Raw genomic sequence first — 27015 nt, forward strand, 5'->3', positions numbered from 1 at the left:
AGGAGGAGAGGAAAACCATGACCTGGACTCAGGAGCAGCATCCAGTGGTTTCAGTTTGTGCGCATGAGTTGTGGACATAGTATATTTTAGTGTGCATGTGTAATGTGTGCCTGTGTGTCCATATGTGTGTGCATTTGTCTTTGTGGTATTCAGAACCATGATGAATATCAATATTATAATATTCAGAAAAATATGAATATTATCATCAAAGGCCCCACAACAGTGTTGGGACAGTGGCACCATCACACAAGAGAATTCCCCATCCAAGAGGGGAGACAAGGAGGCCCATCACAGACATTGGCTCACAGGGATTCTGAACCCTGGCAAGCTCACCATTCTGGGATCTCAATCTGTTGACCAGCACCTTCTTCTGCCCCTGGAAGGTACACCCTGCCCACTGTTCTCCCTGCTCTTCCCATGGTGCCTTATGTCCACTGAGAACAGCAGCTCACTGGGCTGTATGTCCAGGGTCTCTTCCCATGCATCCAGGGAGTGTCAGTGTTGGCTGCATTGACTGTGCAGATCAGCCCTGTGTTCTTGACCTCTGGGTGCAGGCCTGGCTCCTCTCATGGGGGCATCTGCATGGCTCCCAGGCAATGTGGAGAAAGTAAAAACCAGCATGCACAAACTACCAAAGTCACATGGCTCGTGTTTGCTTCTTTTTTGTTTGGAAAAGGAGGACTCATACAGAACTCTAGTGCCAGGATGGGGGCAGTGCCCATTTGCTGGGTGCTGGGAAGAAGGAGAAATTTGGGGTCCAGTGCTACAAAAGTCAGACACCACATGTTTATATACATGTTTATGTGTGTGATCATGTGTGAAGGTATGTATGTATCAGATAGTGTACATTTGCATGCATGTTTATGTACATGTGTATATGTGCAAGAGTTGTGGGCATAGTCTATTTGAGAGTGCATGTTTAATGTGTGTCTGTGTGTCCATGTGCGTGTGTGCCTTTGTGTTTCTGTATGTGCATGTATGCATGGGTGACATGGGTATGGTAGATGTCAGTTCGTTTGTGTGTGCCTGTGTGCAGGTATGTGTGAATGCATACTCTGGTATGTGTGCAGCTACTTGCATCTGAGTATGCTTGTGATTGGGGGAAAAAGTTGGAATGGGTGATTGTGTGTGTGCATTGTGTATATGAGTGTGCATGTGCAGGTCTAGATAGGTGTATATATTTGGGTGTGTGTCATAGGCATAGTAGGTATGTGAGTGTGTGTGTGTCATATGTGCATGTCCATGTATGTGTAATATGTGCATGTGTTATAGGTAGAATACAAGTGTGAAGTTGCTTTCAGCCCAGTAGTTCAGTATGTGCAGGTTGTCTTTGATGTGACAATTAATTATTGGGGCAGAAAAGGAATAAGAGCCACCCTGAAATCTCCAGAAGTTTCTGGATTCACTGTGTGTGTGCAGAGGACTGTGTCAGAGCATCTGTCACCCTCCAGGAAAGGGGCCCCAGGGGTTCTATAGATTCCTGCCCTTGTTGTATACCAAGTTACTGAAGACAATTCACTCTGTCAGGATATGGCATGAACAGTGTGTGGCATCTGTAAAGAGCAGTCTGAAGCCAAGAGCAAATCCAGTAATGAGACCCTGAGAAGGAAATGCACTGTGAACCTGACTGGAACCAATGTGCTAGGCAGGGGCTGGGGCTACAGGGGGTGCTCATGACCCACTGAGCACAGCCTCAGGGCAGGTGCAGGGGCATTAGGGAAGGGTGTCCTCTCAGGGGCATAGTTCCTTTGAAATACAAAATCTAACATAAGATTTTAACTAGGATGGTTAATGGATCTCATAATATTCAACTACTTTGAGAGGATTTGCATAACTCAATAAGATGACAGAAGCATATTTCAAAAGGTGGATCTATGTGCTATAAATTCCTTAATGGTGAGAACATAGAGGACAGGGATTTATTTATTTGTTAAATCAGTGGCTTTGGAATTGTAGGACACATAATAATCCAAGGAAGAGCATATGCAGAGATTAGTCTAGCTAACCTGGCTTGGGCTGAGTGTGCAGCAGGAGATGATGGGTTAGGTGCATGAATACAAGCTGACCACAAATCAGCTACTAAAAACAAGGCCCTATGGGGATGAAACTTGAATACATGAATAAAGCATGTAATTCCATTATAGGGAGTTTGAGAATATGACTCAAAGTTATTCAAAGCCAAATTCCTGGGAGACCTTTAGGAAGATGTGATTTTAAAAAGGATTTATTAAAATGTATATTATGAATGGGTTAAGAAACACAGGCCTGGATCTTGCATTGTGGGTTTTGACTGAGGACCTAATTATTTTTGCTCACTAGATTGTGGGCTCAGGGCCCCCAGGCAGGTGCTTGGGGAAATTATCTCAGGAGTGCTCAGAATATTTACAGCTGTTCATGGATCCTGCTGGACACTCAGGTGGGATGCCAACTGTCATTCTCTCAGTCTTAGCTGTGGAAATAAGAAGTTATATTCACTGATAAAATAATACTGTATTTAGATTATCTCAAAGACAGCATAAAAAACCAATAGTGTTTATAAGAAAATGCAGAATATGGCAGGGTAGAGATCAACAAAAATCATTTGTGTTTCTAAACTGAGAATGGGAGAATCTGAAAAAGATTTTAAGGAATAAATTCTGTCTTTGATAGCATATAAATGAATAAAAGATATTAACAAATTTAGCAAATGGGGTAAAATTCTGTACACTTAAAAACCTATAATAATGCTAAAGGAGTCCAAATACATCGAGCATTCATTATTTGAGAGAGCTAATATTTTATGTAAATACTATCTAAGGCAATGTACACATTGAATGCAATCTTGATCAAATCCCAGTGTATTTTTATGCAGAAATAGAACACCTAATCCTCAAATTTATATGGAATTGTAAGAAATGCCAAGAATTGAATGAATCTTGAAAAAGAAGAACAAATTCAGAGGATTTGATATTCCATTTTTAAAACTTAATTCACACAGCCAGTTTCAACTTTTAACCCCTAGCCTGACTGTTTGTTGAAACTTCAACTTCCATATTAGAACAAAGGAAGAGATGTTTATTTGCTGTAGGATCTATATTTTCTAAACAACATAACTTCTACAGTCAGTTTGTACAAAAATGACATTTACATAGAACCTTGAATATGAAGTGAGATTTGGTAGGTCTGTATAGTTTAGAGTGAAATAGCAACACATCCCACAGTAATTTGGACAGAGAATTAAAATATATATGGAGGTACCCCCTGAGGGCTTGGGTAGGATGTAGAAGTGTTTGACTTCCTCACCTGAATTGTTGCTGATGTTCTCACAATCATTGGGAAATGACAGCTTGATAAGCTGTTCCCTTTCTCTTTGGGCTTGCCCCTATGAAGCTTCTTACTGCAAAGGAGAGGCTGAACCTGCTTATAATTGTGCCTGATTCTCCCCCTGAGTGCCTCTTTGTTGTTCAGACATGGCACTCTTTCTGTTATTAAGCCACCTCAGCAGATGATCTCACTGTCCCCCCCCACCACATGACTACCAGGGGTGTAAATCTCCCTGGCAAAGCAGGATTTGGCTCCTGTGAATGAATCAGGACCTGGCCTCATGGGATTGAGAACATCTTCGTGACCAAAAGGGGGATTTGAAATGAAATGAAATAAGGCCTCACTGGCTGAGAGATTCCAAATGGAGTTGAGAAGTCACTCTGGTGGACACTCTTACACATTATATAGATAACACATTTTAGGATTTAGTGTGTTGGGATAGCTAGAAGTAAATACCTGAAACTATCAAACTGCAAACCAGTAGCCTTGAATTCTGAAGATGATTGCATAGAAATATAGCTTACAAGGGGTGACAGTGTGAGTGTGAAAATCTTGTGGATCACATGCCCTTTTCCAGTGTATGGATGAATGAGTAGAAAACTGTGGACAAAAAGTAAATGAAAAATATGATGGGATAGGGGGATGATTTGGGTGTTCTTTTTTACTTTTATTTTTTAATCTTATTCTGATTCTTTTTGGTGTAAATAAAATGTTCAAACATAGATTGGGGTGATGAATTCATAACCATATGATGATACAGGGAACAGTTGATTGTACACCAGAGATGATTATATGGTGTGTGACTATATCTCAATAAAACTGAATTAAAAACTTAATTCAAAACAACAGCAGTAAAAATGTGTGTTATTGAAAAAGAATAGAAATATAGACAAAGAAAAGAGAATAGAGAGTATGGAAATAAACCCCTTTTTCTTTAGTTCATTGATTTTTTTCAATTATCCTTTATTAGGGAATACTATTAGAGAAGTTAGAAATGCTACCATATATACAATCTAACATTTCCCCTTTACAAACATTCAGGTATATATTTCAGTGCTCTTAAATAAGTTCCAGTGTTGTTCTACCATTGATTTTAGACAAGCATGCAGTGATCATACAATATGAAAGAGCACCTTCTTTAACAAATGATTCTGAGACAAATGGATGCCTACAGGTAGAAGAATTAAGTTGAATCCTTACATTTCATGATATTTTGATTCAAGATGTAGTTTTCTGAACTTAGATTTTTTAAGGAATCTGACATATGATGTCAAAAGCAACAGGGAAAATAAAATATACTTATAAATAAACTGGACATAATGAAAACAAAAATAACTTCTGAATATTGACATTTCTTACCAAGAAAGTAAAAAGGAAGTGTCTGTACATCTGATTATTTGAATACTGAATAGTATGCAGAATGCCCTGTTTGTATTACCACACAAACACATATATTCTTATAGCAAAAGAAAAATGAAAAACAAATAATTAAAAATGAGCAAAGAGCTTCAGTAATCATTTCCCTAAAGCTGGTAGTCGAATGACCAAAAGCAAATGAAAAACTTTCAACATGGTGAGTCATTAGGGAAATGAAAAACAGAACAACGAATGTGGTATAATTTATCAACTGCTATGATGGTTAATGTATTTTAATAAAAACTAAAGCTTGCTGAAAGCAGGCAAAAAGTGGCATACTCATGAATAAATGTTGGTGATGTGAAAGTGTTCAGCCACATTTACAAAAGAATTGGTAGGTTGTAAAATGTTGAACTTACAATTTGCTTACAACTCCTGAAAAATAACAAGGGCTTTCAAACAAAATCTACTTTTGGCCACAAATATGCAACCTCTAATGAGAATGCTATAGTTGAATATCCAGGAGACCCTTCCTATGTAGATGATATTTCTAAGCATCATATGACACATCTGAGGGCCCATGTGTATTGCTCTCTATGATCCATTATTTGTCTTATACTTGCAAAAAAGAAAAGTGAAACCAAACTTAAATAATAGCTAAATAACTACATTACTTTGCATGCAGTGTCTTGATACTGTTCCTGGTATTTTTATGTCCACATTTAATACTATATTGCCATGACATCCACAAAAACATATGTAACTGCACTATTAGATAAAAATTGTGAAGTAATATTCAGCTGTATAACAAAACTTCATATTCCCTTTATAGAAGATTTGAATGTGTTTTTAGAATTTGTTGATTGTTTTAATTATTTTTTCAGTTGTTTTATTTGCAGTTAATGAAACTGCTATATAACCATAGGTGTAATGTTATTTTTACATCAAAATTTGAGAAACATTTATTGTGTAATCTGTGCATGTGCATGTCTGTCCACACTTCTGTGTGTGTGTGTGTGTGTGTGTGTGTGTGCACCTGTGAAGGTGGCATGCCATGGAAATGCCCAATTTCACAGAAAATGAACTTTGGTAAACATCCATCACCCCTCCAACATTGGAAAACATTAATTCATTTCTTTTTTTTTTTGTGAAAAGACATTTACCAGTCAATAACATGTAGTTGAGTGTCAAATCAATGTGTTTCCTTTCCTGTCCATAACAGAATCTAACAAAATGTAGGCCAATATTACTCATTTTAAGACTTAGACGTTGCAATTGAGAGAAGAATGTGTAAACGTCAGTTGGAGCTGGGCTTCACTGAGGACAATTCTGAAAGAGTCCATGGATGAAGCCTATGATGCAGGTTAATGTTCAGTAAACTCATCACCATTTTAGTTACATTTTTCTGCTGCTGACAAGCAAAAGCATCAGTAACAGAACCAGATTGTAAACCACATTCCTTAAAATTGTGCAGTTCCATCATTGCCAACATCACTATGAATTATGCAATGATCTTATTTCACAGAAAAGGATCAAAATGATTAACCTCCTTAAAATCACAGAGCTTAGAACAGTGAGAATAGAGAAGCATAAACAAGTCATGGAACCACCTCCAGGGCATGTGAGAAGTGAGGGTAGGAGAGAACCTGCAGTCAGCCAGTTTTTACCTTGAGAATCCTCCAAGTCAGATGCCCAGTACCTTTATTAGGTGATGAGTTGGAAGAAGAAAGAGATAAACACAATTGTCTGTCTCTCATAAAGGCTGATTTGGGACAGTGCCAACTATGCACTTACATGGTCTCTTTCTACAGGAATGTAAAAACATTTACAGACACAAGCTGTGTAACTGGTTGGCACTGCAAAAGTAGGTCCTATCCCATTTTAACAATTCCCTTCTTCTAAGTCCTAATCAAAGAAAGGGAAGAATGGGATAAGCTTGAGTATCCTCCTATCTCCACTCAAGAACACACCCCTCTGAAGATGAGAAAAAACCAAGTGTGTCTTGCTCCCTAATCACACTCCTCTATGACAGGAATGATAATAATGAGGAAACCACGGAAGAATATCCAATTAGAGGATACTATCTGTTGCATTGGGAATCTTAATTCTGAGAACTTTATATATCATGAAATCAGGTTGAGAAATTGACGAGAAAAAGGAGACCAGTCCTATTATTTCCATTCACTTCCAAATCACACTTGGTTCTGTACATGTCTTGTGACATGAGGGTCATGGCTTTATAAGATCAATGCAAATCTTCCTCAGCTCCACCTTCCCCTGGGTTGAAAAGCTGAGCAATTGTCTGGCATCCATGACTCCTGGGATCCACATTGAACAGGATTTTTTCCTTTGTCTTGCTGCTGATTGTCCCTACCTGTGAGTCCTCTGTGAAGGGCATCCCACAGGTATGAAAGGACTCCACTTCTCACTCTGAATGGCTTCACCTTCTCCTTGTGTTCTCTCCATAGGGGCTTTTTCCAAGGTCACATTGAAGGAAACTGGTCTTGCTCCGGTGAAACCTGCCCAGACCCTTACACTGATCTTCACCTTTTCTGGGTTCTCATTCAGCACTTCTGGAATAGGTGTCTTCTGGATCCTTCAGCCCTCAGGGAAGGCATTGTAGTGGTTAGCATCCACATGGCAGGATCATTATAAGTATTATGCAGCATCCCAGAAGGGCCAGCTCACAGTCTCCATGAACAATGTCAGAAGTCAGGTGTTTCTTGCGATGACCAACATGAACTCTGTAGGCACAGTCAAGTATTACTGTACAAGGACAGCACAGAGGTGCAGTCTCATGGTACTTTTCTACAAAAACAAGTGCAGATTCTAAACTGTGCCCACACCTCTAGAGAAAACAAGGGTTCAATGAATTTGGCATTTCCTGTTATTCTCTAGGGTTTCCTGTTCACACCCAGCAGAATCCAAGCATAGGATTTCATTTTTACTGTATGAAAGTACCATTCTCCTTATGGGTGTATAATGTCAAGACAGTATTCTCTTTCATAAAGACTCAGCTTCATAGGATCAAATTACATCAGAAAAATGGATCATCTATAGGCTGAGGACTGTTACATACAATCATATAGGAATGAAAACATACATATTTATTAAATAGTTGTATGTCAATATGGGGAAGTAACAGGAGATAAGAAAGCATGGCTAATTGCTTAAGTACAAATATCTTCATCTTTTGTATTGAAGAATAAAATATTACATAAATGAAAATATGTGTGAAATGGAAGAAAACATTAAAAATTTCAAATCATGGGCTGTCTGAAATGAACATTCAGGTCTTCATATGGAACATAAAAGTAATAAATTTTGAGTCTAGGAGATGAATATATCCAAAGGGTCTCCACAAATAGGATAATCAGTATAACACCTAAGAAAGCAGACACCTAAACTTGACACCAAGAAACAACTCTTATTTTATCAGATGGGCAATCAGGCCAAAGAAATACAGCAAAGCATTTTTCTTCAAATCTTAACATCAAGTTCGTGCATAAAACATAATTGTCTAAACTTTTAAAGAAACTTTCTGTGAAAAATAATGATCATTATATAAAATAAAGAAAAAAAATCTATCATTTACCTGACAGAGATCAATGAGTAAGAAAACACACTGTGAGGGATCAGGAATATCAAATACTTTGGATAGATTTCACCATATATGACATTTGAATTAAAATAATAATCATGGAAATAAGTTATGCTTGAGGAAACAGGATTCATAGAATGATGATAATTTGGAGTACACCAAATCTAAAACATTTGTCTAGCTATGAGACACTAAAAATGAAAATTGTAGTAATAGAGAAGAAACTACATTTGCAAATTCCATATACACCAGTAAATTATAATCTGAATATATGAAAAATTTACAAAATGCAACAGTGAGTTAATAAGCAATCCAAGTATAAAACAGGTAAATACCCAAAGACTAGAAAGAGACTAAAGGCTATTCAAATGTTACATAAGCACATAGAAAGATCATCACCATCATTTTATATTATGGAAAAGCAAGTGTGGTGGCTTGCAGCTACCTATAGTAGACAACTGTGTTCTTAATCTCAGTCCAATCCTGTGGTGACAACCCATTACAAATACCAAATTTAGATGAAATTTCTTTTGCAATATCATGGCCAATTGAATCAAGACTGTCTTAATCCTGAGTCCTTTATAGGCAGAATGTAACTCAAGCAAAGAGACAGAAATCTTAATGAAGCAGCCAGAAGCTGGAAGTCAATGGAACTCAGAAAAAGGAGAGACCAAGAAATGATACCACATGCATTGCTATGTGTTAAAAAAGCCTTGTACCAAGGATTGACTGGCAATCAGCCACAGAATGCTACTGCCTTCATTGAGAAATAATTGAAGTAATTGAGTTGATAACACCTTAGTTTTGAACCTAAAAACTTTGAGTCTATAAATTTCCTAACTTATAATTTTGATAGTGCCTTTATCATAACTAAGGGTAACAGACTTTCTCTGAAACATATATGTAAATTGCCTGAAGAAAAATTCCTGGATAGAGGGCACTGGTTTTATGACACCAATCCAACATGTGAGTGTTTCCTTCCATTAAAAATGCAACATAGCAACCAGCTTAATATTCAAAGTTTAGATAGACATTTAATAAATTGTCATGGTGCTTGCTTTAATTTGCTGTCACCCATTCCTTCTAGTGAGTGCCCTAGGAGATGTGGGGACAACAAACAGTTGCAGTATTTCACAAACAATTAAGACTAGCATCTAAGAGTGAGACTCTATATCCCAGCAACAACTCCATATCCACTGATGAGCAAACTGCACATCTACTGAGCATTGTGATCTGCCAGGACAACCATGCAGTCAGACAGGAGATCCTGTACCCATCACCATGTAGGACATCTTCCAAGACAAAAAATCAATGGCCAACTTTCCGGAGCTTGGTGATGAAACAATGACTGTGACTTCACATGGGACTTTGATCTTTCTTTGTTGTTAAAATGTCACTTGTTCTAGTGGTAAGTTTAAATCTAAATGTAATTCAAAACACTGTTTCATTGTATGCTGTAATCAGTGGTTTTGGGACCCCACCTAAAAAGATGGACAGAGTAATATTTTACTAGGATCCCCCTGAATTGGATAAAAGAGTAACAGAATATTTCAAATATCATTTAAATTTTAATCCTGGCCTAAGAATGCTAGTTTGAACCTATGGGTAAAGCAATCTCTATCTTAAATAAATGATCAACTAACCCTGACTGAATGCTTATTACCCATGGGCCTAGCCAATTTCTGAAAGGGCAAGAATTCCAGCAAACATTATGATTACTCCTCATGGAATGCACATAAGAGAACAAGTAGATTCAGATGTTAATCAAATTAAAGATGGAAAAGAGTATGTAGAGGAGATGGAAAAGTTTCAGCAGGAGAGGAAATTACATCTATGGAGGAATCTGAAAAAGAAGACATTGACTCTTTCCTTCTTCATAGGGATTAGATAGCTGTGGAGCCTTGCTAGTATCAAATATCACATGATGACTTCTGTTCTAATAGAGAAGAGCCAGTTATTCCTTTGAATATTGTGGCCTACTTAACAGAACACTTGCCACAAAAATACTTTAGTACAATTTAGAAATGATAGACAGTGTAAAGCTTTGCTAAAACAACTGGGATAGATAATTCATATACTTCATGTCTTATATTAGAAGATTTTACTGAAGGAGAAGCTAAACATGCCCAAGCAAGAAAGGAGGAAGTGGGAGACATGATGTAATGAACTAATTATAGGATGAAATGGAAAATCTATACTTATAAGTTAGTTTTAAAGTAATAGTAATTCCTCTTCTAAATTTTAGTTTCTATATAAATAAATCATCTGTTATATTGCTCTCCCAGAAGTCATGATTCATTTGTAAGAATAGCTCCAGAAAATATTGCAGATATTAAAGTTTAAATTTGAATTTCTGATGATATTCTAAGTATCATTCTTTGTTCCTGATAAAGATTGAGGTTAGATTCCACAGCTTGTTAAGCATAAAAATAAAGTGTGTTTCAAATGATTAAGTATAAAAACTTAGACATGGAAAAATTCTGGAGAAGCTAAGAGAGGTAAGAACTACCCAAGAGCAACATTTTGGAGAACACCATCTTGAAAGGCAACCTGGGAGAAAGCAGATGCCAGCCATGTGCCTTCCCAGGTAACAGAGGTTTTCCTGATGCCAATGGCCTTTGTCCACTGAAGGTACCCTTTGTTGGTGCCTTAACTTCGGCAATTTATGGCCTTAAGATTGTAACTTTATAACCAAATAAACCCCCTTTATAAAAGCCAATCCATTTCTGGTATTTTGCAAAACAGCAGCATTAGCAAACAAGAGCAGAATTTTTGATTTACAGACAACTTTAAAGAAAATACAGTGTGGTCAAATATACCTCACTCCCAGTTTTCCCTAAAATTAGTACCTTATATAAGCATGGCAAATTTGACATTATGAAGAACTTAAAACTGGTATATTTAGATATATTAAATTGAAGACATTATTGGAATTTCATCAGTTTTCCATGACATGCTTATTTTTGTCTAAGATCCAGTCAAGGCATCACAGTGCATTTAGTCCTGAAGTCTCTAATAGTCTCTTGCTTAATGAAAGTTTCTGTATTATCCTATTATGCAGTAGACTGTTCTATACATATTATTTAGTAAATTGATGTGTAAAGCTATTCAGGTCATCTCTAGCTGAACTTATTTTCTCCCAGCTTGTTCTTTTACTGAAAGAGAATGTAACAGAATTCTACAACTATACTGTGTTTTTCTGTTTATTTCTCTTTTATTCTCTATCAGTTAAGCTTGCTTATGTCTCTTGGAAAATTGATTCATTATCACTTTGATATAGTCCACTTTATCCTTAATAATATTATGTATTTGAAGTCCACTTTCTCTGAAATTAATATTTTTGCTCAAAGTTATCTGTCCCGTGTTGTCATTCCATTTGTGTATTCTGATTTCACTTTTAACCTTTTATGTATTTATATATGAAGTGACAATTTCATATACAGTGCAGAGCTGGTTACTGCATTTTTATCCAGTGTGACCATTACTGCTTATTAATGCATGGTTGTCAATCATTCAACTTCAAGTTATCTATATATTTTGATTAACATCTATCATATTTTTGATCATTCAATTTGTAGGTGCAGATGGGAGGTACTACAGAGGTAAAGAGGTGACTTTTGTGCTGGTTTGTTTACTATCATGACTGTGTTGTTGGGTGCAAGGGTGTACACCTACGTCAGTACTCATAGTATTGTGCACTTCACATGTGCAGCTCAATTTTTTTTTCAATTACACCTGAGCTAACTGTTAAATATTCAAATAGTTACAACATTGGAAAGGGAGACATAGAGTGAAAGATATTGATGCAGAAATGTCAGAGAATCCTGAAAATACATCTTATGAACCCTGGCCTTTCTACATGCTTTTTGAAACACCAGAATACAAGACATTCAATCTCAGATCTCATAACCTGTAAGGGGCTCTACCAGCCACACCAGGCATGCCCATCTCTATCCTGGAGATTGTCCATGGGAGAAGGCATGTCTAGTAGTGGGTAGCACTTGACAGACACTGGGGCTCATTCCTACCAGATCATGCAGCACCTCTGTCCTTCACTTTGTAGTTTAACATCTGTAAAATGGAAGTATTATTGATGCCTAGAATGCATGATTTTTTACATATGCAAAAATTAAAGACTACAACTTTTGTAAAAACCAATCCCAGAACAATCACACAATAATATGTCATATTTTCAAAATTGTAGTCATTGCTGCTAACTCCCCCAGGACACTCATTTCTGCTATGAGCACTGCCCTCTCTGAAGGTGTCCACACCCACTGTGTCCTTTATAACAAGAGGACACACAAATGTGGTCCTTCCCTCTGCTGATGAAAGCTACCCAGTCCCTTCCCTGTGGCACTGGAGAGGAGCCCCAGTCCCAGGTTTCCTAGGGGTTTCCACTCAGTGACTGGGGCAAAACAAAGACAATTCACTCTGGAGTTTGTGCTGAGCTAGGTTTTCCTTTCTGATTTCCTTTGTCTCATTTAATTGAGATAAGAGATATTAGGTGTGTGAGTGAATATGATTAAGAGACAAAAAGCTATGTATGGTAGTTTTCCTGGGCAGGATTTTTTCATTCCTTACAGGTATTCAGTATGAGATGCAGGTGGTCAAGTCTGGATGAGGCTTGGAACAGCCTGGGGATCCTGTGATCTGAGGATATTTCCATGTACTACTGTGCAAAAGACAAACAATGTGAGAATCCCAGATACAAAGCTCTCCTGTAGGCATTCAAGGACAGGGCTTTGCGTCAGGTGTGCTCTGGACCCAGAGTATACATTACCCAACACAGGGGCAGTTGCAGTTGGAAGGAAAGGGTTGGTTTTCTGGAAGGTCTGGGCTTCCTTGCCACCTTACAGTTAACTAGGGGCAGATCATCAGAGGTATAATTCAGTGCCCAACATTGGATTCTCTGAATTAGAAAAGTTCACTTTAATAGCAGAAAACCTGTTCAAATGCATATAATGCAGACTGTCCATCATGGGGGCAGAACTGACCCTGCCAGTGGTCACCTCAGAGCTCTGAAGCAGCTCAAGGCAGCCTGATGGGGCATGTCAGTCAGCCTCAGTGCAGAGATGTCAACTGGATTCTCTGATACAACACTCTGGGGTTCAGGTAAGAGTCCTGAGAAGCTATTTCAGCACCAGTATCCTGTAAATACTAATGGATCTCAAATCTGACTGCTCCTCCTCACGTAATGTGAGCAGATCAGACTAAGCCTTGTGCTAGTTGTCTGTTCTTCTGATAATTCATTTTCTTTCCTCTGGGACTTGGTTTTTACATCTCCCTATGCGCCTTCTTCTCCCCTACAATGGGTGTCATGTCCCTGTGCTTTAGACTCTAGTGTTCATGATTTTGTCCTGGATTCAGGTTCTGGCTCAGGCTGTGGCTCTTGCAGTCCCTGGGGAAAAGCTGAGGGCCCATCCTCCCTCACCATGGACTGGGACCCTCTCCTATCTGCTCTGTGTGGACTGAGTCAGGAAAGGCATATGGCCATTAGGAGCCAGATTAATAGTGTTTGGAAAAAAAATGAATGTGGATGTAGAATTGATTTATTGTGTAGGGAAAGTAGAAAAATATCCATTATACATGCCTTTGTGAGGAGCTTATAATGGGACACCCCACGGTACACTGAGCTGTGCATGACAGTGCCCTGGTCTTTCTGCACTGTGTCCTTGGGTCTCCATGTAGTGACTACATCCTCAATGAGAAAAATAGTGGTAGCATAAATTATTAGCAAAATATGACCCTTCATTTTCTGGTGCTCCCTCTTACTCCCCTCTATCATACATTTCTTTCCATTCCTTACATGGAAAAAGTTATATTTTTCCAACCTGGCAAATAATATTTTGGATCAGCATATCTCATTTTTTTCTCATGGATTTGGGTGTAAATCACATGTGCTGTATAAAATATTCCTTCCAATTTAAAGTGCTCCATCCTGAGGGCTTCAGGAGGATTGTGAGCTAAAAGTTTTATTTTATGAAAGTATTTCCATTCCTATTCAACAATGGTGTTTAATTAGAGACAAACATATCCTAATTTAAAATAGAAAATTCCAGACTATCTTTGCAGACAACACCACAATTTTTTGTGAGCTCATGTGTGTCCTGACTTAAGGATCAGATGGTTAAGGGTGGTGGTGGATACTTCAGGACCACATTTGAGTGTGAATCACTCGGAAATTGTTTCACAGGGTTGTGTCCAATATTTTTTATTTTCTTAACAATTTCTGCAGAATTAAAATACATTCTCATTTAGTAAGAGTGCCACTAAAGACACCTGGGTCAGGTCTTGGAGAGTTCTCATGAAAGAGAGGATTCTCCATGGAAGATGCTCTGGGGTTCCTGGGGTGGCTGGAAAATGGTGGGAACTCCACCTATGGACTGAGTTAAAGGGACATTTTTGTCAGAGAAGGCAGCTTTCTTGCTCTGTGGGAAATAGATGGGCTGACACTGTTGACTTTGCCTCCAGGACATACAGAGGTGTTAATAGTTATAATTCTGAAGTGTATACTCTACCCTGCTCATATTTTTTCAGTTTCTTTATCAGAGAGTCTTAGTGAATATTATCAGTTTTAGAGGTGTCCTCATGGCAGCAGCTGAATTAATAAACCTTTGTCTGTGCCCTAAGGCCCATGAGGGCTTTCTCCATAAACTGAGGATCAAGGACATTCATTGCGACAGAGGCACAGACAGCAGCAGCAGCAGGACAGACATTTTCTGGTGTCCTGAAGAGTCACCTGCCATTATGAGTGTGGACCTCAGCATTCACAATATACAAACTCTTTCTGTTCTTCAAATAGTAACTGAATCTGTTTCCACACAAGCTACCAACAGATGGACTCATGTGGGAACATGTGGGTTATAGTATTTCCAAACCAAGTGCATTGTAAAACAGAGGAGAATGCCTCATTGAGACTCAGAGCTAATCATTCAGAGGGTCAGAGTCATTAACCTGAACCCAGAATTACTCAGAACTTATGCTGGAATCATTCCAAGAATACAGATGATCTGGGCTGAGATACATGCCCAAAGACCACTACAAGAAGAATGCTGTTCCCCTATCCTGTCCCATAATGCCAGGATTATTGATAAATCCATCTTATCTTGGTTAAATCTATAACAGAATTTTGATAGAACTCAGAAAATGCAGCACAAAGTAGTGCAGCTCAGAGTTCATGCTGGTTCTCAGTTAGCAGAGCCAGTTAGTCACCAAAATCAGGGAAGACCCTATTGTGGGGGTCAACATCTAGGAATCCTGTCCCCAGTTGCATTATTTATGAGAGCATCAGAGTAACAATATGGAACTGCATACACCAAAATTTAGTTTGAATGTTGAGAATGATGACATTTGATTCACCAAGAGAATTATAGAGACAATTTACTATCAATGGAGTGATTCCCTGAGAGAACAGTGTAGGCACAAGCATGTCAGCTGATTTAAGTCAAAGGGTTTGGGTTGGGCCTTCATTTATTTATTTTTTCAATGGTTAATTCAATTTTGTAACAGTATTATTGTACTACACAGATAAAACAAAATTGTTCTATCTATTTCCTTGTTGATGGTCATTGGACTGTATCCATTTACAGTGGTTACCAAGAAATCTGCTATGAATATTCAGTTTTAATTCTTTTATGGACCTTTAGCATATCTTTCTCTTGAGTAAATAAAAGAGTAGTGAAATCACTGACTCTTACCAGAAACACCTATTATATATTGAAGGAACTTGACAATGTCTTAAAATGGCTTTCAAAGTAGTTTTACTCTTTGGCCTTTATTTTTGACTCTATGTTGAACTGGCGTAGAGTTCCCAGGTGTGGTGGATTTACATTTCCTGCATGCTCCCCAGGAACACACACACACACAGGCTTTACTATACACCTGTCTGGATGTGGGTCCAAAGAAGGAAGGGATTAAAAATAGTCAAGTTTAAACATCACAATATTCATCAGGATTTGTATTAAAATGTTTTTTTATTCTGGGTTCTTTGAAAAGCACCCTAATCAAGTTAAATATGCATGGTTTCATTTTTATTTTGAGGAAAGTTTTCTGAGAGAGAAAATGGAGGGTGTACCATGGAGCCAGGAGATCTGAGAGCTCACAATGCAAGTCTGAACTTGAGTGAGGGAGAATGGGAGGGGTGTTGGGTGGAAATTTTCTACTCTGGCTTTCAGACCCTAAAGGAGGGATAGCCAAGGCCATTGAGAAGACTTTAGGGCAATCTGTCCATCTGAGGATTCCTGCATCTCTCAGGAGTGGGCCTGTCTTAGCATCTCTGCTGCAGTTGGGCTTGACTGGGGAAGCTGAAGGGTCATGCATCTTCCTGACAAATAAGGTGATGTCTCCAATGCACAGCAGGTTGACCTTGTTCCTGTCTGTTACCTTTAGTTGGAGGTATAGGAGGAGCATTCTGAGGGCCTGTATTAAAACATGGTCCCATTTGTTTCTCTTGGGTGGTATATGGAAGCAACATGTGGCTCTGCACATCAAAATTAGCCACATTTATGCCAGGCATATTATTCCCCAATTCTTTACTATGTCTTTTGACCCAGGGTTGCCTTTCTCTTAAGGTATTGTTAAATTTATGGTGCAAAAACGTCCAGTTTCATTGGTCCATTTTCTTTATAGAGATGTCTTAGTAGAGTGAGTTGGACCTTATCCCTCCACTATCCCTAGTCCTTTCCTGGATTTACCTGACTGCTCACCTCAGAGTCGGTCATGAGGAGCACTCACTCCATGTCCTGTCATCAGTATTGCATAGAAGAGGACAGTGAATTGAAGACTTTGAGTGGGTTCTGATAGCATTAAAACCTGGCCAGCATTTCTGATACTCAAATTCATACAAATTTAGTCAAAGTATGGAAATTTGCTTTTGCATAATTACAAGTCATGATTTTTTTTTAAATCCCTATTGTCACATTTGAGCACTGTTTAGAAATGCAGCTGACAAGTATTTCAAAACTTTACATACACTGATGCAACTATTATTTGAGTGCAAGCACTTAATGTCCATCACATTACTGGAAAGTACACTAAAATCAGTGAATGGACTGTTAAATAAATGAATTCAGTTATTTGAATGGGAATTACTGTGGGCCTTAATTTTCCATTTCTGTTTAAAATAGCATTTAAATTTGTCAGTTATAAATTTGAGTAAATATTCAGAAGAGTTGTTAAAATATTAAGAAACTATCTCCTACGTTACATGGAATTAATAAGGATGTCTGAGGTATTCCTTTTTTCCCAACAGTGTTTCAAATAGTACAATGTAGTTTTCATATGTAGTATTATTCACTTACCCTTACATATCAGGTAGGAACTGAGAATTAGTGTCAGATTTTCTAAATGATATTTGTCATCAATTAATAAATAATATCACAAATCTCATCAGTATTCCAAAGAGTAATTCTATCTCTCAGTAAATGTTTTAAAGTTGAGATACTGTTAATTTTCATCATTACATCAAGTTTTCTCATAGAACAAAATATTTCTCATGAAGAGCCAAATAGACTTTCAGCATGTAAGAATATTTTTTTCTCTTTTACAAAATAGTTTCCAGCTTTAAATGACCAATGTTTGGAGGAAAGTCATGTGCCATTGGTGAACCAGTGAAATTATATTCATGCTTCTTCCTACACTCATTCTTCTTATCAAGGAACATGCTCAGGACTCATGTGATTAAACTAATAATTGTTTAAAAGCCTCTATGCAGGGAGCCTGACCTGCCTTCTCACAATACATAATCTCACATTTGATGTCAGTTGCATTAGTTTCTCCCCTCCACATCCTCTTTCCTTGGAGAGGGTCCAATTCTTGTATGCACAAAAATTGAACAAATTGAGATTTTGAATAGAAAAGAAAATATATATTAGCTCCTCTTAGCTGGAACACCAAAACAGCCAGTCAGTAAATCAATGTTCCTTTGTTAACAACAAAAAATTATTGATGGTAATTCAACTTCATGAAATTTTCTACATTTGAAGACAAGAACATATACATCTTGTTTCCATTACAACATATTTGGTACATATCCTCAGTTTTTTCCAGCAATGGAGTAAACTGTGATGCACTTGAAGCTTTGTTACAACCCATAAGAACTATTACCTTATCCCTGTTTTCTTAAAGAGAATCTCCACCAGACAAGTCACACATATTTAAAGGAAAGTGTCCATTAAGATGAAAGTTGCCTCCTATTCCTTGTGCTTCCAGGAGGGTTAATTCAAGCAGGACTGTAATTACAATGAGCAATTCTACTAGAGTTTCTCTATGGCCCAGACCCCTGGTCAAGATAAGGACCTTATCAATTTATAGTGTTTGGGGTAACATAAATCTAAGGGTATTCTGGGCAATACATACCAGGTTTTCAGCATCATTTGTTAATTACTGAGAAGCACTGGTAAATGAGTCTCTCACATTTAGCAGTACAGTCTATATATTCTCTCTAAGATAATTTATCTGTATATTTCCTTTATTATGCTTTGTTTTCTCAATTCTGGTATCATGATTTTGCTGTGTATGATAAGTTAGCTCTCACTTTTTTTACTTGTAGATAATTCACAATTTTTACATTTTAATATCCTCTTTTACTTTTCTCCAAAGTTTGGCTGTGTTTGGTTCCCAGATTTGTTCATCACATGCCAAAATATGTCTTTCCAGTGGGATTTTTTTTGACTTGCAATATGTTTTAGTTAGGCCTCACCAATACTGACTAGTTTCCCACACTGAAAGAGGGAGAATGAAAATTGTGGTTCACTTATGTGGTTGTTTGAACAATTTGACCCAAAATATATATATTCTTAATTTTTGTGCACATTACTTTTGTTTTTATTTTCTTTTCATTTTCTTTTCCTCAGATTTTCATTTTCTTAGTTTCTAGGGTATAGAATAGATATTGGGAAAGAATTGAAATATTGGAACTTTATTCATAGGATCCTTTGAAATTTTTTCCATAACTAATATTTAAATTATATTGTGATAAATATCATTTTTAGATATACGTTACATTTTACAATAAGGGAATAACAGAAATTATAGTATTGTCATTCATAACAACTTTGGAAATTTCCTATATAAGTACATGTTAAATCATGCTTTGAAAGATATTATCCTTTTATATATATGTCATATTTCATAATTAGGAAACAACTGAAAGTGTGGAAGTGTAACCAATAATTTCCTTTGGAATTTGCTCTCTAACTTCTTGTTTAATTGGAGTTGGAATGTTATTACTTCTCTGCAAATATATCATATTCTGTAATAAAATTTTGTTTTAAAAAACAATTAAAGCCCTCTGGCCTATATCTTTTGATGCCTTCGAGAATGTGTTTGCACAGGAGCCTTAGACATAATTATGTAACCTGAAAACTCCAACATTAAAAAGCATGTCTCTTCAACACAGACTAGGCTAAGGAGGTAGTTGAAAATAATTATGGTCATAAATATTAATTTACAGGACATAGGATGTGAAAAACTGTCATTTATTTTATATTACTTATTTGCCAAAATTTATCATACAAATAGGCTTCATTATATAAATATGTTATTGTGAAAAGTTGGAAAATTGGATATATTTAATGCCTTTCTTTGGGTTTTTCAAAGTGATCATCATGATGCCTGTTAGTTTTAATGTGTTTTATAATCAACCCAATCCCTGAAACATCAACAAAATGGGTTATGCAATAATTTGTTAGATATGGCATTAAAAGCATAATCATTAAGGCAAAAAATACAATAGGATTTTGTCAAAATTAATGTAATTTTTGTATCAAATGATATTAATGGAATTAAAATGAATCCAAGGAATGGAAGAAAATAATCACTCTTCATAGAATGAATAACATTCTTATGTCCAGAATTTATACACATAGTTAAATATTAACCTCAACACACAACATGTATGACTAAACATTTTACAAAGAATGATACACAAATGTTTAATAACCATAATAATATTTGCTAAAGATTATTAGGTAAATGTAAATTAAAACCACAATTACACACTGTTACTCTTCTCTTCTGTTATCTAATTATTAATCTGTACAATTCTTGGACAGGCCGAGAAACCGTAACCCTCATACTTTGCAGATATTTTATGGATATATAATGAAGTAAGACAATAGGTGCTAAATCAATAGCCCAGAAATATCACAAAATAAGGATTCATGGTTTCACAACTGCTATCATTACAACTTTTGTCCCTCAAGTCATCCATTTCTGCTATGGACACTATCCTTGCTGAAGGCCACCAAACACAGACCTTCCTGAATTATAGGAGGAAATGCAAATAGGGCCCCTCTCCTGCTGCTAAAAACCATCCTTGCCCAGACCATGCAGCACTGAGAGAGAGCCCCAGCATTATTTCCCAGGTCAACACACTTGGTGACTGAGACCTAAAAGAGGCAGTTCACCATGAAGTTTGTGATAAGCTGAGTTTTCTTTTACTGTTGTTGTAAAAGGAGAATGAATTTTTGACAAAAAGGGGGGAAAGAAATGTAACAGAAAAAGGTTTCCTTTTTAAGAGATTTCAAATAATGTCAAGAGACCGTCCTGGAGGTTACTCCTATGAAAGCTTCAGAGAGATAAGTCAAGTGGTCAAGTATGATAAGTTCAAGCCAATGTAGTCCCACAAACCCTAAGAAATAGCCAGGCCCCTCTCTAAGACTCTATAAAAGTTTCACTCAGTATTTTCTTCAGAAACTTAAATCCTCCAGATTGTTCCTATACCAGCTAATTCCCAAAACCCAGAGGCAACAGCTTCTTCCTTAACATCAACAAAACAGCCCCACTTTTTTCATATTTTTGACTGACTTTTCAACATGAAAAGTTAGGAGGGCTGCTACCTAGTCATTCATGAAAAGGGGAAAGTGGTTTAACTTGAGGAAGGAATAGCAATAGACTATATCAAATTTAAGAAGTATGAAAGCTGAATGCTTTCATTATTTTTTTCTTAGTTGCTAAGGTATTAGAATGGCTAGAGGGAAGAAACTGAGATGGTGGAACTGCAACCCATGTTGATTGGAATTTGCTCTGCATCAGCTTGTTCCATTGTAATTTTATAGTTATCCCCTTTTATGTAAATGTTATATTTCACAATAAGGAAGTAAATGAAACTATGGAACTGTAACCTATAACATTCTCTGAAATTTGCTTACTAGTTTTTAAGTTGCACTTGGAAAGTCATCACTTTTATGTATATATGTTATATTCCACAATTTTTAAAAAAAGGTCATTTTCTGGAGAACAGACAGTATTGAGCACATGAATGTGAGTGGACAGCACTGATCAAAAATTTGGATATATGCAAGTTTTTCTGACCAGGATGCCTTTGCATTCACAAACATCCAATGTGAGGATCAGTTGGTGGAGATTTATTGCCATCTGCAGTGTCTATGACATTCTCCCCTGGAGTCCTTGATTCAAATTCAGTATCTGCTGGATGGATTGGCTCTGACAGACACCATGAAGGTGACTGAAATATGTTGGAGATTTAAAAACTGATGTAGGTACTAAGAGGTACAGATTTCATGAAGTGCTGATTCACCATCTGGGAAGAAAACAGGAATACAGTTTATCTGAAATACACAAAACTTAGAATCAAGATTACAGCCTTGTGTTACTGTATGAAATAAACAGTGAGGAAGAGTCATTGGGAAGCCAGAAAGAAGCTTTCCCTTCAGTGAGCATTCCCTTCAGGGTGTTGGGAGTGGACTGGCCTGCAGGGGGTGCTCAGGGACCACAGAGCACAGGGTCCAGCTCCAGGTGCAGGTGCTGATGTGATGCTCACAGCTGGTTTCCTGTTAGGTTCTGGGGCTTCCTCTCCAACTGAAAACTTCCCCTGTGTTATCTCCCTAGATTTATGGTTCTCTGACTTCTACTGTTGTAATAAGAGGAAACATTTTTACATTTTTACTTTAGACTCACATACAGAATTTGAACAATGTCTGGTCTAATTTGTGGATATATTCACTAAGGGCATAAGATAAAAGTGCAAGTAAGGATGAGATGTTTTGAGATTTCTCTGGGAAACTCCATGTCTTCAGAATTTTCTTCTGAGTGGCCTGTTCTGAGAGAATAGGCTCATTTTGAGTTTTCATCAGAAGTAGCCTTCCCTTTTGTTTTCTAGTAGACTGTAGTCAGGGTATGGGCTTTGAACACTTAATCCACAAGGCCATCTATTTTAGGGTAAATCTTAGAATATAGGAAATTTCACCCTCATTAACACACTTCAACAAAAACTACATACTACTTTGTAAGATTAAACACTGTAATGTTATCTTATTGATTATGACTTCACAAACTGCCACTGCATAAACTCTCCATGTTTTTCTCCATTTCCTTGTTCCTGGGAGAAAGAGGACTTACAATTTGAGGATCACATGAGGCAATTTTTCCTTCCATGTTTACTCTTGGGAAATCTCTGATTGGTGACTTCTAAACCATGGGGGCCAAGGATCCATTGACCAAGTGGACAAGTCTTCGTGTGTTCATGATAGATAAAATAAAATATCCAAATTTAAGACTCATTGGTGTCCCAGAAGAAGAGAAGGGTAAAGTTCTAGAAAGAGTATTCAAAAAATTGTTGGGGAATACTTCCCAAACCTTCTACACAATATAAATACACAAAGCATAAAAGCCCAGGGAACTCCAAATAGAATAAATCCAAATAAACCTATTCCAAGACATATTCCGTTCAGACTGTAAAATAGTGAAGAGAAGAAGCCAGTTCTGAAAGCAGCAAGAGAAAAGCAACTCACCACATAAAAAGGAAACAACATAAGACTAAGTAGTGACTACCCAGTGGCCACCATAGTGGTGAGAAGGCAGTGGCATGACTTATTTAAAATTCTGAGAGAGAAAAATTTCCAACCAAGAATACTTTATCCAGCAAAACTCTCCTTTAACTTTGAGGGGGAGGTTAAATTTTTCACAGACAAACAAATGCTGAGAGATTTTGCTAATAAAAGACCTTCCCTACTTCAGATACAAAATGGAGCCCTACTGACAGAGAAACAAAGAAAAGAGAGACATATATAGAGAAATTTAGCAGACATGTATAGAATATTTCATCCCAGGTCACCAGGATACACATTATTCTCTGGTGATCACAGATCTTTCTCCAGAATTGACCATGGGCTGGGACATAAAACAAGTCTCAATAAATTAAAAAAATATATATATGAATTTATTCAAAGCACATTCTCTGACCACAATGGAATATAAATAGAAGTCAACAACCATCAGAGACATAGAAAATTCACAAACACCTAGAGGTTAAAAATGAGGGGAAGATGAAAGTCACCAGTAGATCAGTCCAATGAGAAATGCTAAAGGGAATTGAGGAGGCTGAAAGGAAGGAACACTAAACAATTGACTGAAACCACATGAAGATATAAACATTTCCAATAAAGTTCTCATGGTAAATATAAATACCAATACTACTGTATTTTTGATTTGTAACTCTACTATTTACTTCCTACAGGATCTAAAATACATAAACTGTAATGATAAACCAGTGGTTTTGGACACAATGTACAATATGTAATTTTTGACAAGAACTACATTAAGGTGGGGGAAATTAAAAGTATACGAACATAGTTTATATGTCCTATTGAGGTTAAGTTGGTATTGAAGAAAAACAAGATTGTTATAGATTTAAGATGTTACATTAAAGCACCACAGTAAACACAAAAAAATGTCAGAGCATATGAACATAGAGATGAAAAGTAGAGTATGGGTTATGAGAAGAGGGGGAAGGGGCAATAGGGAGTTAAGAAATGAGTGTAGAGTTTCTGTTTGGGGTGATGGGAAATTTCTAGTAATGGATGGTGGGAAGTTGATGGCATTGCAATATTCTAAATGTGACTAATCCCACTAATGGAATGCTAGGGAGGGGTTGGAATGGGAAAATTTAGGCTGTATATATGTTTCCACAATTGAAAAAAAAAGACAGTTGAAATAGATAATGACAATTAAATGCCAGGGATGATCCTAAATGGGATCTGAGGATGGAGGAGAGGAGGCTCAAAGGGACACAGTTGGGATGTAAGGAAAAAAAAGGAAGTATAGATGTAAGCTTTGTATCAATGTTGAAATTCTTGAACTTCTTAGCTGTGCTTTATGGGATTGCATAAAAGAATGTTCTTGTTCATGGGAAAGGTATATGTGAATTATATTGTTTGTTCAAGGATTATGCAGCTTGCTCGATTATATTCAGAAGACAGAGCAGTAGATGATGGATGATAGGGAGGGAGGGAGGGAGGGAAAGAAAGAAATGGTGGTGTGATAGTATGTTAAAGTTGGTGGATTGGGGTATTGTGGGAGGTGTTTGAGGTATGCTGGAGTTCTGTGTTTCGGGTTTGTATTGTTTTTGCAACTCTTCCTGTAAGTTTGAATTTATTTCAAAATAAAATTAGGAAAAAAAACATGACATTTATTTAAATTCAGACTTGCTCTTCCCCTGGAAAATATTTTCTGGGAGTCATGGACCTTGTCCTCAAAAACATGAAAGCCCTGTGGTTCTTCTTTCTAGTGGCAGCTCCCAGATGTGAGTGTCTCAGCATTCATACATAAATGTAATGGGAATGATACATCTGAGCACATGACTCACTGTGGTTTCCTTGTCCTCGGGTTTCCTGTCTGAGATGCAGCTACAGGAGTTAGGAACTGGCCTAGTAAAGCCCTCACAAACCCTTTTCCATCTTCTGCTCTGTATCTGGATTATCTTTATCCAGATGATATTCACTGGATCTGCCAGGTTCCAGAAAAGGGGCTGGAATGGGTCCATGCAATATGGGTTGTTGGTAGCACAAATTATAAGCCAACACTTCAGTCACTACTTGCCATCAGCAAAGAATACTCCAAGGACTAAGTTTAATTAAAGCTGACCAACCTGAGACCAGAGGACATAGACAGGTATTACTGTGTGAGAGGCATAGTGAGGGGAAGTCAGGGTGAGCCCAGATACCAATCTCCCCTGAGGGCACAGGAGTGGCTGGGCTGCAGTGGATCCTCAGGACCATCAGGGGGAACTCAGAGACCATCCCCAGGGGCTGGTGCAGAGGGCTGCTGGGAGGAGTTTTCTGGCCTTGCCTGGGGTTCCCTTTTCTTGCTCCATAACATGAAACTGCAGAGACTGTGCATCTTTTCTAGCTAGTGCTATGGCTAGAAAACCTAAGCCAGGACTCATCATCTGTTTCAAGTCAAAAGCATTTGGAGAATGGGAAGGACTTTGGGGCATGCCTGCTTCAATGAAAAAATCATTAATACGTTCTGCAGGGCTTGGTTTTAGGGATGCTTTCTCAGTCCCAGTTTTCTGTCTGGATGGCTCACCATGATTTGCATTCAGCACTTTTTCTCCAAATCTTGAAGTGGATTTTGCATCATATTTTGTATTTGGAGACTGTGCATGCCCATTTAAAGAAGCTGAGATTTTTTGCCTTCTGTCTGCATATTGTTGATATGGACATCTGTAGGAATCAAACCAGAAGGAGGAGATGGAGCTGTGTGACCATAGGTGGGCACTCCAGGCAACAAAATATTGGTTAACATGGCTTGGGCATTCAGGAATGCTGTTTAAATGATACTGAAATGATGTAGGTTTTTGGCTGTGCTGAAAAGAGAAAGAATTCAAATTGTTTATTCCTGTTGGAATCTGGAAAGTGGAGGTGGCATCCTGTTTCTTCCATTAGTTTTTAAATACTACAGCCACCTCTCCCAATTACATGTGAATGTTCTGTATGTGAAACATTTATCTTCAACATGATTGAAGTGCTTTTTGTCTCTAAGACAGACATGATCATTTCCTTGGTTTCTTTAACATCTTTCTTTACAGAAAACTTAATATGGGGATATTTCTTGGATTTGACACCAATCTTCACTTTTGATGGCCAAGCAATCTGTGTATCTGTTTCCTCCATGGTCTTTTGGAAAAAAGTCTTCTCCACTTTTGCCTTTTCCTTCACCAGCAGTTTGCAACATGGCCTCAAGTTTCTTTCTATCCAGGCAGAAGAGCTCCTCACTCCACTCAGGGCCCTGCGAGGCACCCTGGCAACCAGGTTGTCTCCAGATCCAGGAATGGGTGAGTCAGTGCTGGCTCCCTGTTGTAGCCACCAGGTATCTTGGCTTGCTCTGGGCAGCCATGAGGGGTGTGCTGCACTCTGGCTGCAGCTGCTGCCACTCTGTTGCCACCACCAATGCCTCTGCTCACTGGCCTGGCATGACTGGCTCCCTGTGTTGCAGCAGAAGCTCATCCATCCACAACTGTCAATGCTGCTGCAGCTGCCAAGGCCACCCCTACACAGTCCCTGGTGCATCCCAGCTCAGGTGCAAAGGATGACACAGACCACCCATGATCCTGGCCCAGTCTGAGCCCAGTGGCTTCCTTGCCCCTGACCCCCCTCCAGCAACCCCAATGCCAAGTGAGCATGCAGTGCTGCCTGTGACTCCATTTGCAGGGCCAAGTCCACATTCTTTTAACCCATTCCTGTGTTGTTGTTGTAAAAATAAAGACCTATTGTGAGTTGGACCTTTGGGCTAGGTTATTTCTATTTGAGATGTGACTCACCTCATTCAAGGTGGGACTCTGTCCTTTTATTGGAACTGTGTTATGAGATGATAAAAGCAGAAAAATCAGAGAGACCTTAGAGAAAACCCAGAAGCAGCTGAAAAAGTACACACAGTATCCCAGAGAAGAAGCCACTGGAACCAGGAGCTTAAAGCAATGAAACCTCGGAGGAAAGGAGCAGCAGACACTG

At 37.9% G+C, this 27015-nt stretch overlaps 1 pseudogene; it reads right to left on the reverse strand.

Annotated features, from left to right (window-relative positions):
* LOC119515985 overlaps positions 1-26401 on the reverse strand; it is a 59173-nt pseudogene extending 32772 nt beyond the window's left edge.
* Between the last annotated feature and the right edge of the window lie 614 nt (positions 26402-27015).

The sequence above is a fragment of the Choloepus didactylus genome, chromosome 19 (assembly GCF_015220235.1).
Source record: "Choloepus didactylus isolate mChoDid1 chromosome 19, mChoDid1.pri, whole genome shotgun sequence".
Taxonomy (NCBI): Eukaryota; Metazoa; Chordata; class Mammalia; order Pilosa; family Megalonychidae; genus Choloepus; species Choloepus didactylus.